Source organism: Lygodium microphyllum, chromosome 12 (assembly GCF_053477565.2).
Source record: "Lygodium microphyllum isolate KBCC chromosome 12, Lygodium_microphyllum_v1.1.10, whole genome shotgun sequence".
Taxonomy (NCBI): domain Eukaryota; kingdom Viridiplantae; phylum Streptophyta; class Polypodiopsida; order Schizaeales; family Lygodiaceae; genus Lygodium; species Lygodium microphyllum.
The window spans coordinates 119,170,832-119,185,272 of NC_141146.1; the positions used below are offsets into that span (position 1 = coordinate 119,170,832).

The 14,441-nt window shown below is 38.9% G+C and overlaps 1 pseudogene; it reads right to left on the reverse strand.

Moving 5' to 3' along the window:
• Positions 1 to 9,261: 9,261 nt before the first annotated feature.
• On the reverse strand, positions 9,262 to 9,945 carry LOC148028198 (UBP1-associated protein 2C pseudogene; annotated as a pseudogene).
• Between the last annotated feature and the right edge of the window lie 4,496 nt (positions 9,946 to 14,441).

Genomic DNA, 14,441 nt, shown 5'->3' on the forward strand with positions numbered 1-14,441 from the left:
GAGGAGAAGAAATAACAGGGATAGAAGCAGACATAGGAGCAGAAGACGGCGTCGGTGTCATAGATCCATTCTGAAGGTGGGTCTTCCATATCCTCCTCTTGGTCAAAGTCGAGACTGCATCCTAGGCATCTTGCCAATCCGTTTTAAGACCCATAGGCTTCGTTCGATCCTCAAGAAGCTCTCCCAATTCTTCCTAAAGAGCAGGATTTGCAGCTTGCAAGAAAAGCTCAACTTTCTCAACATCCAATGCTCTTTGTTCAATGGCATCAAGCTGACTATACCTCTCTTCAAATTCTCAAATCAACTCTGAAGCAGCTAAACCTTTGTTTGGCATGTAGACCCACTCTCGGAATGACCGCCGTGTAGCCATCCCAAAGTCCTCAAGGAAATACTCTTCTTTCAGGGCCTTCTTAAAATCTTGCCAATGAGAATTTTGAATAAAAAGATCAGTCACTTTCGCCCTCAAGGCGGGTGTGATAAGACGAAGGAAATACTTACTCATAAGTCCAGCTGGAACTCCAAAAAACCCCATCTTGATCTCATATGTCTTCAAATATGCTGAAACATTACGGCCATCAAATAGCTTCTTCTCATTCTCAACTGCTTCAATCGCCTTAGTCGCGCTAATTGCATTCTCCTGCTCCGAATATAGTTGCCTTTGCTGAGACAACTGCTATTGATGCAATTGCTGCTGCTGCTGCATATACAATTGTGTTTGCTGATTTTGAAGCTGCATATACATGGACATATTCTGCAAAATCTGCTTTAGATCATCCGTTGAAGTACTTGACGCAGCAGTCAATGATGGAGCTGAAGTAGAGGACGCAGCAGGAATCGTAGAAGAGGCTGAAAATGATGCTGAAGTATCTCCCATCCTGAAATTTATGCGACGCTTTCACGTCGGGTTCACCAAAGATGTCGAAGGGTTTTTGAAAGCAAAGTCACGTCTATAGAAGACCTTGACAAATTTCAAGATAGAAGATCAATCTAGCGAGATTATATTCAATTTGAAAGCTCAATTTCAGATAATATGAGACATAATCAGCTACATCTGATTGGGAGCATCTCCAATAAACGGCTTGGTAAAAACTCATGTCAATAAATTTTTCATGTAGTCTGAATCTCTATGAAGCTTTTCTTGGAACTTAAAAAAAAAAAAACCACTGATTCATCATATCCATTGGAACAATAAGTAGCCTGTCTCTCCCAAAGATATTCAAGGCTCCTTGCTTACAAGAGAGGGCAATTCTACCATGGTTAGGCATGAAAGGAGGGCAATTGAAGTAATGGAACTACCAATTATAGTCCCAAAGGAGGTGTTTCATTTGAATACCTTCAAAATAAGGCTCACGATAACTCAACTAGCTTGCCATGGGTTTGTCGTTGTTGCTGCCCTCTTCCGATATCAGAATAACCCGCGACAAGTCGAATACCATGTACAGTCTTCATTCATCGTCGCTATCTTGCATCCTTCAGCCAGTTTCTCTCCCACCCCTCAGCTACGTTGTATTTTGTGTCCCATCCTTCATATAATTCTTCAGCTCTCCTTCGTCATTGTTTAGGATACACACAAGCCCTCCGGCCTGCCAGAAGCCCTTCATCTTTGTTACCTTCGTCACTCTCCGATCTCACCGCTGTCTTTACAATTTCATGAGCAATGCTTCATCTCCCGACTCGTCAACTTTGGCTTTCCATCCTCCGATTCTCCCGTCGTCACAGCTCTTCTTCCTTGTCTTCAGCTTTGTCTTCTTTTATCACCTGTCGTACCCTCTTCCGGTACTCCTCCAGAGAGCATAATCATCGATGCATCTACGATCAGATGATGGTGCCTATCTTCATCTCTGTCGCACTAGCAGTCATTAATTTTCTGCTTCCTCCAAGCTTTCCTCCACCTTGACCGCTTCTTTAACTGCATCGCGTCCTCATCCTGGACTTTTGCATTTTCTTCAGCTTCTTCTCCTTTGCTGTGTTTTCCCCCAGTCCGTCGTCTTCACGTCCTTCGACCTTCGGTACTTCCAGTTGTTCCTTCCTCCTTCGTTTCGCCACCTTGGTCAGCAAGTCTTGTCTTTATCGTCCTCATCAGCAGGTTTCGGTATTGCTCCTCCTTTCGTTGCGTCTGCAAGCTTCACTTTCCAAAGCTCTTCGTATGCCAAACAAACCTCCTCTGGATTACCTTCATCATTCTCCCTTCTTTAGCTGCTGCATCATGGCCTCCTTGTCTTCTGCATCTCCTTCTACTACGTCGAAGTCCCTTCGTTCACCTCTTCTAAGTTCGCCTTTCACTCTCGGCACCCTGTGTAGTAGAGCCTCGTTTTTCCCACCTCCTTCTTCAGCTTTCGTCCTGATATTCAGCTTCCCCTTTTCATCACCTTTTTCACAGCAGTGTCCACCTTTGTGCTTCCTTCCGTCCTCTTTTTTTTCTTCCGAAAAAGCTCGTCTCCTTCCCTGCTATCTTCCATATCACAAGAAACTCTAAACCACTTACTATATAGGAAAAAAAAGAGAATTTGCTAGTTAGATTTCCACATAACTAGAAAGAGTCTAATATAGGAAAAATCAAACTTTACTAGATTGCCAATCTAGAAACATAGTTTCCAATATAGAAACATTTTTCTAGTTAACTTACCATATAGAAAGCTTTTTTTGGTTAACTTACTATATAGGAAGTTTATTATCATAACTATCTATATAGTAACTTTATTAAAAAATTACTATATAGTAACTTCAGAAATAGACATTATCTATATAGTAACTTCATCGAAAAAGTTACCATATAATAAATTATAACATATCACATTTATGTAGTAACTTTATCATATAAACTTAGCATATAGGAGGCATATAATGACATAATCAAATCTCATAGAATGTCATTTTAATATTTTTTATATAAATAATAATAAAAAAATAATTTATTTAAAAAGTGATTTTAATAAAGTAAAAGTGAATAATAGAATTTTTGCCAATTAAGTAGCAAACTATAATGTGAAATCCAAATTGTCCCTATTCTACTACATTAACATTATCTAGGCTTAATCTTCCAATGACTATATCTTTTATTATAACTTGTTTTTGCACCATGAACCACTGTACACTAAGTGCAACTTGAAGATTATATTTCTCCAATGCTTGCCAGCCAAGCAAAAGAAGCCCCTGACCCATCATTGTTGCCAAACCTCCAAGAGCATATAAGAGTTGTCCACCTTCAAACAGGTGAGCAAAACTGAGAATGGCCAAAATATTCAATGGTGCACTTCTTGAGACAACAGAAAAACCCTACTTACAACAGTAATAAGGCGTGATTTCACCAAAACAATGTTGAATATCTTCAGATTTGCTAAGATGAGGCAGAACATAGTAGAGGAGAGAGAGAAATTCAATATGCTACCAAGAAAGTGCTGTAACAGCAATCTCTATTGTTTCAAAGATAAAAAATAAGGTCACTTGCTGGTTATTAGGGTTCTATTGTCTGAAACCCTAATTTCTGCACCAACACTTGTCAATAACCTCGTTTTTAGGGCATCCTATCATTTGCAGCCCTAGAATCTGCTCAACATCAAGTTGCCCTGCTATCCTAGAGCTTCAGCACCTATCCCTTACTCACAACTAAGTTATCCTTCAGATTTGCCCCCAAACAACCCAAAATGGGTGAAAAACAACCCAACATGGAAGATACACTTTCATGCAACCCAAAACTAATCCAAACTTGGCATTGATCAATCGGGAGGGTGGGACTAGGTCTAAATATGAGGTGATTCCTTTCCACTCCCTGTTTCCTTCAAGGAAGGAGGTGACTCATCAACACATGAGTGGGATATGTGCTTATAAGCAACAAGGGAGGGGGGTAGAGTGTGCTAGGGGAGGTTCCCCACATGACCATATCAGAGGATAGAGTATGATTCTTTTGAACTATGATGCATAACTACCATGGCCTTTTTCAAAAATACTTCAGCAATAGAGAAGTGATACATGCTATGTATCATGCAGATCTAACCTATGACAAAGAGGATACATGCAATGCATTCAAATATGTCCTCTGATGTCCCAAGCATTTTTAAGTTGTTACTTACAAGTTCTTTAATAGCACTACAAACCCTCCCAAGGTCACAAAAGAGACAGTGTTAAAGAGGCTACAAATACCATTAATCTTCCACTCAATAGAGAACTCAACAACTTCTAAGAAGCATAGGCCTGAACAATACTGGAATAGAGGTCCTGACCTTTGAAAAGTTCTCAATATCCCAAACAAAGAAACTATGATCAACATATACAACAACTGGAAGAACCAAAATATTTGATGTAAAAATAGTGATTGAAGAGAAACCTGACTAATGTATTATCAAAAATGAAGCACTATACACCTAATAGCTTTAAGTTTCTTCTCAATGTAAGGACTCACTAATGCTATCTCAAAATAAAACTTACCAAGCTTGTGCGATGTTGCAAATTGACAAGCAACAGCATCAGGATATGAGATCCCATTTACATTATGTGTGGCAAGGTAGGACTCAGGAGCATGTGTGTGTATCTGTCAAGTCATGGAATCCAAATGGCACTGGTCAAGGAAAAGTTGCAGTAAATGCAAGAGACTCAAGCATGAAAATCTGCACAATACCATCACTGCATGCAAAAGAAATGTGCAAATTTGAAATGGCTAAACCATGGCCTTGTCGAACCTGCAACAAGTAGCTGAAACTGTTGTTTATGTTTGCAGATAGGCAACCACAGAGAGATCCTTGCTTGCATATCAGAGGATACCTTAAGATTAACCCAATTTTTCAATGCAAGTTCAGAATGTAAAAGGCATACTATTCGTGTTGAACATCATATGTGTCAACCACAATCCTCAATTCACTAATTATACTAAATTAGTAGCAGAATTGAGAAAAGTGCCAAATAGAAAAAGTTGGTTAAAGCCTACTTGGGCATGCCTGTGTAGGTCAAGGCATAAACCGGTTGGACATCTCCATCTCGTGAATCTTCTCAAGATGTTACTACTGTAAAAGAATTTTCACACAGACTACCAAGATGAACATTTCCCCCATCTAGAACAAGACCTAAGCCTATTCCAGATCATTGATGTCCTGCATTTGACCTGATAGTCCAATGTTTCAAGTGATTAGCACCTGCTGTAACAAAAAAACTTCCATCTAAAGCAACATGAATCCCACTTTTTGGCATGGATATAGTTGTTGCTCTGACTTTGGCTATCAATGCTGCAGACTTGAAATCCCAGAGGCAAACTAAACCATCATATGGAAATCCAGCTGAAGCAAGATGTTTTCTTGGGCACCAAAGGCATCATAAAAATTCAGCTGGAGTTTCCATATTTATTCATATTAACGTATATGTTGATGTCAATATTTCAAAAACATGTTGCACTACAAACTTTGGCCTCCCATATTGATTCAAAAGAACAAAAACTTAAATCTTCTAATTCACCCTCATCATTTTCTAGAATGGTCTCTGCAACCTTGGCCTGTTTAGTTGCCCTTTTGAGTCAGAACTACAGCACTTCCACATCATCTTAGTCAGAAGATTAGGAAGCCTCCAAACAAATATGCAACTCTCTCCATTGAACTCTTTGAAAACCATAAATTAGCATCACCAAGTGAAAAAGTTATAGTAAAGAAGCCAAGGTCAGCATATATACAACTCTAAAGGCCACCTTAAACTTATCAATATTAGCCGCTTGCAATCAGGCGTGAAAGCTATCCCTGTTATTACTTCAGCATGACCTTGCCCCAGGGATAAAATGCTTCCATCTGATATGTCATACATGTGCATGCTCTTATAAGAATGTGATCAAACTACTTATGACCCACTAGGATCAATGCGAACCTACCACAGAAAGGGGCAAAAGACATCGGAAACTATGATGACAAATATTGTACACAAACCCAATGTCTTAAAGATCAAAAGTAGCAAATCTACAGACAGAAAAAGTGGGATATAAAGAGATGTGGCTTTGCCAATTATCTTCAAGTGGTCAACCTTAAGAAGAACAAGGTTCAATCCTTATTATATTGAGCTTTCTTATTTGAAGAGAGTAGAAATCCTTGTAAAAACAACATCAATTTGATCTTATGCACCATTTGTAAAACATTAAAACACACATACCTTTTTTGCCCTGTTCTTTACACCATCTGACAGTAAATTGAGCAGGTGAAAACAAGGAATTCATTGTTCATACTTTTATGGGCTCACCAACTTCTCCTTCTGGTTTGAAGCATCTTACAGACTTCCCACTAGCAAGATTGAGCATATTCAGCTTCTTATCCTGAAACCATACAAGACAAATAACTTAACATATTAGCCAATCATGTTTCAATATAAAACTTATGGTAACCTTCCATGAAAAGAACTTCCAACCTGTCCAACAGTTACTGCTATCTTGTTGTATGGATCAATATCCATATCATAAACTATGCCACGAGAAGCCATTTCTTGATAATAATGTGTACTCTTGATGCCCATTGTTGTTGCCTCTATGTTACAAAACACCACTGATCTACAGGTAAGTGGTTTTACAGTTGAGCCAAAACAAAATAGACTTGAGAATCTAAAAATTCAAAGTAAAAACCATGACTTTAGGAGGAAGCCATACTTGTCCGCACTAGGGCTCAGCAAATTGAAACCACCACAAGCAAATTTGGCTGCGCTGATTGAGGCTGAATGATCATCTCATGTCTCGATGACATCAAAGTTCCTAAATTCAAAAATCAAGCGTGCTCAAAGAAGTACTCTATAAGACAAACTCTTCAATAGCATAAGACAGAAAATATATCTACCTCCAAAACATGAACTTTGAAAGTGAATTAAATGACCACCATGTTAACAAAGGAATGATAGACTATGAATGTACAAGTCACAATAGCTGCAAACATCATATATATGTACAAAACAGTCTCTACCACCAAATTCCAAAAGGGGAATTTGAATGGCATTAATGTTAGCACCCATGAGGGCCACAACTCCAAAGCTCAGAGTAAGAATCCCTGCATCATGGGCTTCATGCCAAGTATTACCACAAGTTCCAGTACAATATCACCAACCACCTATCAAATAATGTTTTTAAGTAGTGTCTTCGTAGCACCTTTAAGTCTAACTATGATGCTTACTGAAAAAATAAACACATTTGATCAACCATTGTTTACCTTGAAGTTTACAATCTAAACGGACTATAGATCATATACATGAAGATTGCTATTCCAATCACCAGTGGTTCTAGAGTGCATCGAAGAAGCTTACAAGTCTTCGCCTGATGCTTCTTGCCAAGAGGTCAGAAACTCTCGAGGGAGGGTTTGTCTGTAAGGTCGGTATCTCTAGAGAAACTCCGGAGGGAGGGTTTGTCTGTAAGGTCTTTTGGGCAGCCAATAATTAGGTAACTTCAGGAAGCACTAAGAAGAGCGCAAGTGAAGTGACTATTCGATGAACAATAAATTCTCCAAGCCTAACTTCACCCTCTTGCTGACTAGATGCAGAGAAAGAGACCTCCTAAACCTTATCCGAAGGCCTCAAAAGGTGAGAAAATCTTGAAAATCTTGGAAGTAAACTAACTTGTATTAGTTAACTATGGTTTGGTTGTATAACCTAGTCATCGTATTAGTAGTGTGTGAGACTGTGAAGATAGAAGAATTGTTGGAGAATAATGGAAGAGGATGATCGCATCTAGCTCCATCTCTATTTGCTCCGTCTCTATTCCCTTCTTGCTTACAGTTTCTTCATGGTATTAGAGCCTGATATGCTCTGTGACATTTGTCAAGTAAAAATATTATAGATGTATGCTGAAGAAGCATGTATTGCTGAAGTCATTATAGGTCATCTCTGGTTTTGATCCTTCATGCTGATAGTCAATAGAAGAGTATGATCTAGTCTCCACCAAACGGTCTTGTTCTTGGGCATGATAGCACCATTGTTTTGTGCATCAATGATGCTATCACATAATTTGAGGTTGTGTTTATCTCATCTGATGAAGACCAAGGATATTTTGACAACTACTTCAATGACATGCCATGGCTTGCTGTGCCATATAGTGATTCGAAAACGAAAAAAGTACTTAGTCAGTGGTTTGAAGGAAGGCATACCTTATTCTAATCAATTTGCTTTCATTCGCTAGTCAAAAACTCCACCTCAAATTTAACGTACTTCTGACGGGAAGGGAAAGAACTTTTAGAATTGACAATTAGAGAAGTATCTCTATCTGAAATCTATTATATATCAACATAGTTCAACTAATCCTGCACATCAAATGATGCAAAGAGGTGCTTGTATTTTAGTAGCTGTATATCCAACATGCATATGCTCTTATTGATTATTGTTCCCATCCATGAGAGAAGTTCAAGTTCTAGACCTTGCAGTCCAATAAAAAGATGCATCAAAAGTAGGATAATCTTCCTCCTTTCCCTATCATATCTTTTTTTAATGTTTTGTATAATAACCCTCAACCCATAACCCAGAAAGCTTTTTACTAAAAGAACAAGAAACCTCCATTCCACTTACCTCGGAGCCTTCAGATTTGCTGAGTTATCAACTTGAACATGTCTAGCAACAGAAGATACCAAATTGAATTTATCCTGCAAATTATGCAGATCATCATCACCAATCATGCCTCTTGATCCACCCATGTTGTTGAGATACAAAAAACAGAGCACATTGACAAACTGTGGCCTAAGCTCCTGAAATTACCTTCCAAAGCAGCATTGCTAGTGATTAAATCAAGTTGAAGACAGTTGAGGAGGCGCCCAAGATCCACTGCACTTGTCCAATTCACAAGTGCATCTCCATTCTGAAGTTTCAGGCACCCACGATTTGCTGTGCCTCCCCACATTATTCCCACAGGGCTAGGCTTTTCCTTGCCTTCCTTAAGCATCAGTACCAGGCTGCCACTGTCTCCCTGCATGTCAAATGCCTGCTGGTTCTCGCCTACAATCAGGAAATCTGTGAAAAAGCAATTGCCCTTCTCGTCATTGTACTCAAAGGCATATGCCATGATGCTTCCTTCTGTTAGCCCTCAGCTTCTGCCAACTTTTATTACCCTCCTCCCCACGATGCTGTTGATGTTTGCTTGCAAGTCAATAGTTATAACATCTCCCATCTCACCTACCCCTTTGATAGTAGTTGTGACTTTGGAGACATCCCTCCCATTGCATGCACTCCACGTCTATGGCACGTTTGAATCAGCAACTCAGTATATCTCTTCATGAAGTGCTGGCTCATGCCGACAAGAACACGGTCAGGAAGGAGCCTATCTGGATGTCCCTATCCCTGGAAGGTTTTTACATAGCTGAAGATGTAATCCCAACGCCCGCAGGGCTCACCCTGCATCTGATTATCTACAGCAGCAGCTTTCTGCTTTTGCCCTTCTGCAAGCTTACAAGTCATCTGGTGTCCTTCCACAGTCTTCGTAGGCTCTTCTAGAGCACGCTTAACAGACTCTACTGACTTGTAAATAAACAAAGCATATCCTTTTGACTTACCTGTCTGCTTATCAAACCTTAGAGGACCTTCTTCAATTTCTCCGTACTTGGAGAACGCGGCCGCCAGGACCTTCTCAGCTGGCATGTCACGGGGGACATTCGCCACATAAATCTTACGCGGACTGGTAGATGCTGCCTGTGCAAGTTGCGATTGAGTGGACGAAGGCCCCGCGGATGCAAACTGACAGACACATTTGCCGCCATCGATCTTCTTGCTAGGCTCCTTGAGCGTGCGCTTATACGCGCTGTCCCTATGCTTAAATGTGACAAAGCCATAGCCCTTTCCTTTGCCAGTCTTCTTGTCGATGATGGCCAGGCATTCGTCGATGTCACCGTAGGGAGCGAAGGCCACCTTGAGAGTCTCGGAGGAGGTCTCCCAGACGAGGCCATGGACGAACAATTTCCGGTGCGAGGGGTCTTTGTCAGCGAGGTCTTTGATCTCCTGCAGGATATCGGCATGATCCATGGCTACTTCTTGTAAAAGGTCCATGAGCTCCTCCTTGGAGAGGCCTAGCTAACAAAGTCTAATATGCTTCTTGACATGAGAGTCTAGGGCATAGCTACTACTTAAGATGGATGCCTATTGAAGCCCAAAACAACTTACTTGTACCAAAGCTTCTCAAGAGGATTACCACACAACCTACTTGTACCAAGCTTCTCAAGAGGATAGGTTGAGGAGTGTACTAGATTACCAATAGTCATAGTTTGTGGCATATCTACCATTTTCCAAATGGTATATGTAGTCATCTATTTATTCTTTGCTTCCCACAAACAAAGGGTAAGTCCAACACATCATCATGTTTTTATCTTTCAAAGCACCACCATATGCATGCGTAGCTTTATAGAAACACACTCTCTCACATATATCAATGTATAAACATCCATACACAAAGTAATTCATAGAATGCCTTGAAATCTTCAGTAAGGTCAAACTTATTCAATGATCATGCAGATGTTACTAAAAAGGAAAGTTTCTTTACTGCAGGTGATAGTAGCCCAACATCTTGTTCTAAGCCTCCTACTTTTTGGTTGTACCTTGATCATTACTCTTCATTTGTGCCATGGAAATATAAGGATCAAAGTTGTGGGTTTAATTTGTTCTATGTTGGCAATTATATCCTATGCATCTCCTCTTAGCATAATGGTAATGATGATCTATTCATTAGAGTTTCTAGACTTTTCCAAATACTTTAAACATCAAGGAACATGAATATGTAAACTCTCTTTCGTTTTTCAATGTTAAGATGAAGACTTAAAAGCTCTCAATATTTTGATATGCTTATAATTTCACAAGTGAATTTGACACAAACAAGAAGTTCTAACATGAAAGCCCTCATAGAACAATAAATATTAATTAGTCTTCTCCATATTTGATATTCTTGACACATCAATTGAGCAAGATTCTTTAGGCTATTAAGAATAGTAATCAATAATTTAGAAAAGGGACAATTGCTTCAAGCAATACAATACTTTAACTTATGTTATTGTGTAATCAAAACAAGGAGTGTTGAGTTTATGCCTCTCCATTTATCCTTGTTGTTGTTGCTAGTTGGGGGGATATGGTTCACTTATTCAATTGTTATACAAGATCTATTCCTTGGGGTAAGTCCATGCAAGTTTCTGACTCATAATTATTTATTTCTACAAATACATACATGCCCCTCTACGAGCACATCTTACCCACCCACATAGCTCCATGATCACCCACACAAATGCAATATCTATAATGATATATATGTTTCTCTTCATTCATCTCAACATAAATTAAGCTATAAATAACGGAACATCATCAACCAACCATGCAAACATGGGGTGTAAACATGTCCTTACCATGAAGCACCCAAGTGACCCGATAGATATTTGAGTGGCCCGATAAATAAGACATGTAAAGATTAGGAAGAGGACTAATCTCAAGCTTGGTCTTACTAGTCAAATCTTTAGACAGTTGGGTGCTCCCATTGGTTTGAGAGTCAACATTTTGTCTCAAAAATATTTGAGTGGTGGCTAATACATAAGACATGTAAAGATTAGGAAGAGGATCGGAGCTTGGTCTTACTAGTCAAATCATAGACTCGAAGATGTTTCTTACCCCCCTAATGGTATTCAATGCTACTATCTTCCCTTTTCTATATAGACATGTTGGAAGAAGTTAGAGTCTCTTTTCAACTCTTACTGTTGGTGGAAGGGAGTGATTTGCAACATCATAGGATATTCTTATCACTCCTAGGAATTGTAGTGGTGTGTGTCTTGAACCCCTATGTTACAAAGTTGTGAAACTCTTCTTTAGCCTACTCTAAAGATTGAATCAAAACCAAGGCTACTCAAGAGACATGAAATATTCAATTTCCAATTCCATATAATCCAATTTGAAAGTCTGTGTCCATTCTATCCATTTCAATGCTTATATTCTTAATATTCTTAGCATTGAACTCCATTGAAATATGATATCAAGCTCCCAACTAGTTACACTCACATTTTTAAGAGCTCCACACTAGTTTAAGGCAACCTATTTGCACTAGGCCATACATGTGCACCTCATAAAGGTCCATTTTGCTGGTTATACATGGTTTTAGGTACACTTTAGGTCACATGATGGCTTATAAGCTGTCGTCTCACACACACAGAAAATAGTGCACTATAGGAATATTCTTGTCACCGGATTGGAACCTTGCAAGTATGAAAATCTAGTGACAATTGACAAAGATAGGGACAACTAACAAAACTTGCAGTGTAAAGGTAGCTTCTTGTCATCACTAGGAGTTAACCTTGCAAGCAAGAAAAGAGAGTGATAATTGACAATGGGTTCACTGCGCCTAGATCAGCCCATTGGTGCATTGAGACCATAGAAATTAGGGTTCATCGCACCTAGATCAGCCCATTGGTGCATTGAGACCATAGAAATTAGGGTTTCCACCGTTGGCTACCAAGCATTGCCGCACAAGGAAACATGTGCCTAAAGAACCCTAGACTCAAACTCTGTACTAAGACTATTAGAGTGGGAAAGAGGTGACTCTTTGCCAACTTTGAAATTGAGGCAAGCACCATAAGACAAAAAGGAGTTACAAGAAAAATACAAGGACATACATAGATGGACTCATATTAAGGTTGGTCAATGCGAGACCTTGGAGGGTCTCTAGTTGCACTTGTAACCTTAAAAATCTTGTGTGTCATTTCAACTCAAGGCTAGGTCACCAAAAGTATTAAGTACACATGAATTAGGTATCAATTACACCAAGTAAGTAGTGCACACACACACACACACACACACCCCGCTCACCAAGAGCACTTATAGCTATAATCACTCTCCTTTAGAAAGTAAAGAAGCCTAGGACATCATGTAGCACCATTGAACATGAAAGTCCCATATTGAGACATTTTGTCCCTTATTAAGAAACTAGGTGTAGCACAATAGATCCACGTTCTCATAAGATCTACACATTTGCTTTAAGTCCCATGTGGGATTGAGACAAGCTCTTATTTCACCTAAGGAGTCTTAGGACTTGCCTACCTAGAGGATAGAAATCACAATTAGTTTGTGGATTCTTGTGAGTTGTCTCATGTAATAAACCTAGAGAAGTCCTCTAGTGTTCAACAAAAATTTATGTCCATGCACATCACTGCTCAATTTTCCCTCAAGAAACCTCAAACTTAATTGCGCATGAGAATCTCAATTCTACTTCATAGGCAAGTCACCCCTAATAGCAACATAATGCTTGCCTAAGAAATATTACTTTGTAATCAATCATAGGTGAGAGTAGAGAAAATATTGCACTTGGTTCAAAGAGAGTGAGAAGTGGAAGAGAATAAAATGTTGATCCCCTTGCCAATAAGGCATCATCTCACATTAGGCCCCCAAAAATGAAGTTGAGCCTCATATATATCCTACTGAATTTGGAGGATCATGTATTAATAACTCCATCTAATGTTTAGAAAAGCTACCCAAATTATTAGGTCCATCTAGCCATAGATGATTGGTCATCAGGATTGAGGTATTCTCACGTTCCTTGATGGGATTTATTTTACTTATCTAATTAGCAAAGGTACCATACTATTACAACATAAAAAAGTAGCTTCCTTTTATTATCACATTACATAGGGTCCATTAACACAACATCTAGCACATGACAAACACTTTGGAAAACAACATTCTATTGCACAAAAGATAGTATATAAAAACACCATTCCATGAAGTAGTATAAAATCCATCTCCCTACAGAGAAAACAATTGTCTAGCATAGGATATGAGCTTCCAACCCCATAAGATTGGGTTGGATGTGATTACACTACTTTTATTAACAACACACAGTAGGGAACTTATTAACTTAGAGCCATGATAAGCTTCCCTCAGCATTAAAGGTATCCTATATAACAGGGTCACTTGGCCTTTTGCCTTCTCAAGCACTCATGTAATCAAAAACACCTATCTCCTAAAAGATCATGGGATCCCAACCAACTAGGGAGTATTTTGGCATCTTATAGGATGCTAAGGCATATTGGGATGGAAATGCCAATGGCTTGAACTACAATGATAAAAATTTTGTCAGATTGTTCCATGAAAAACAATAATTTTAGAGAATAATTTCAAAATATATGTTATAATTAGACAGAATGATAATTTCATAGAGTAAGTTTAAAATATTCACAATAATGTTTTTTGGGGCCATAAATATAGTCGTTGGGATATGATCTTCACAAGTATATATGAATGGTCTTGCTAAAAATTCATGTGTCTATTATTTCTAAGGGTAGAGAAGGGATATGATAGTGCTCATGAATTTTCTTGAGTTGTTCCAAAATTTTTGGGAGCTTTGAATTACCTCTAAGGCTTGACTTATAGGAATAAGGGCTAGAGCAAGTTAGGAGGGATTAGAGGGTAACATAAATAGACTTGTCATGGATGTTACAATTGATGTTTGTTATGACCACAAGATGATACTAGCCAAATAGGTTCCTATAGGAGAA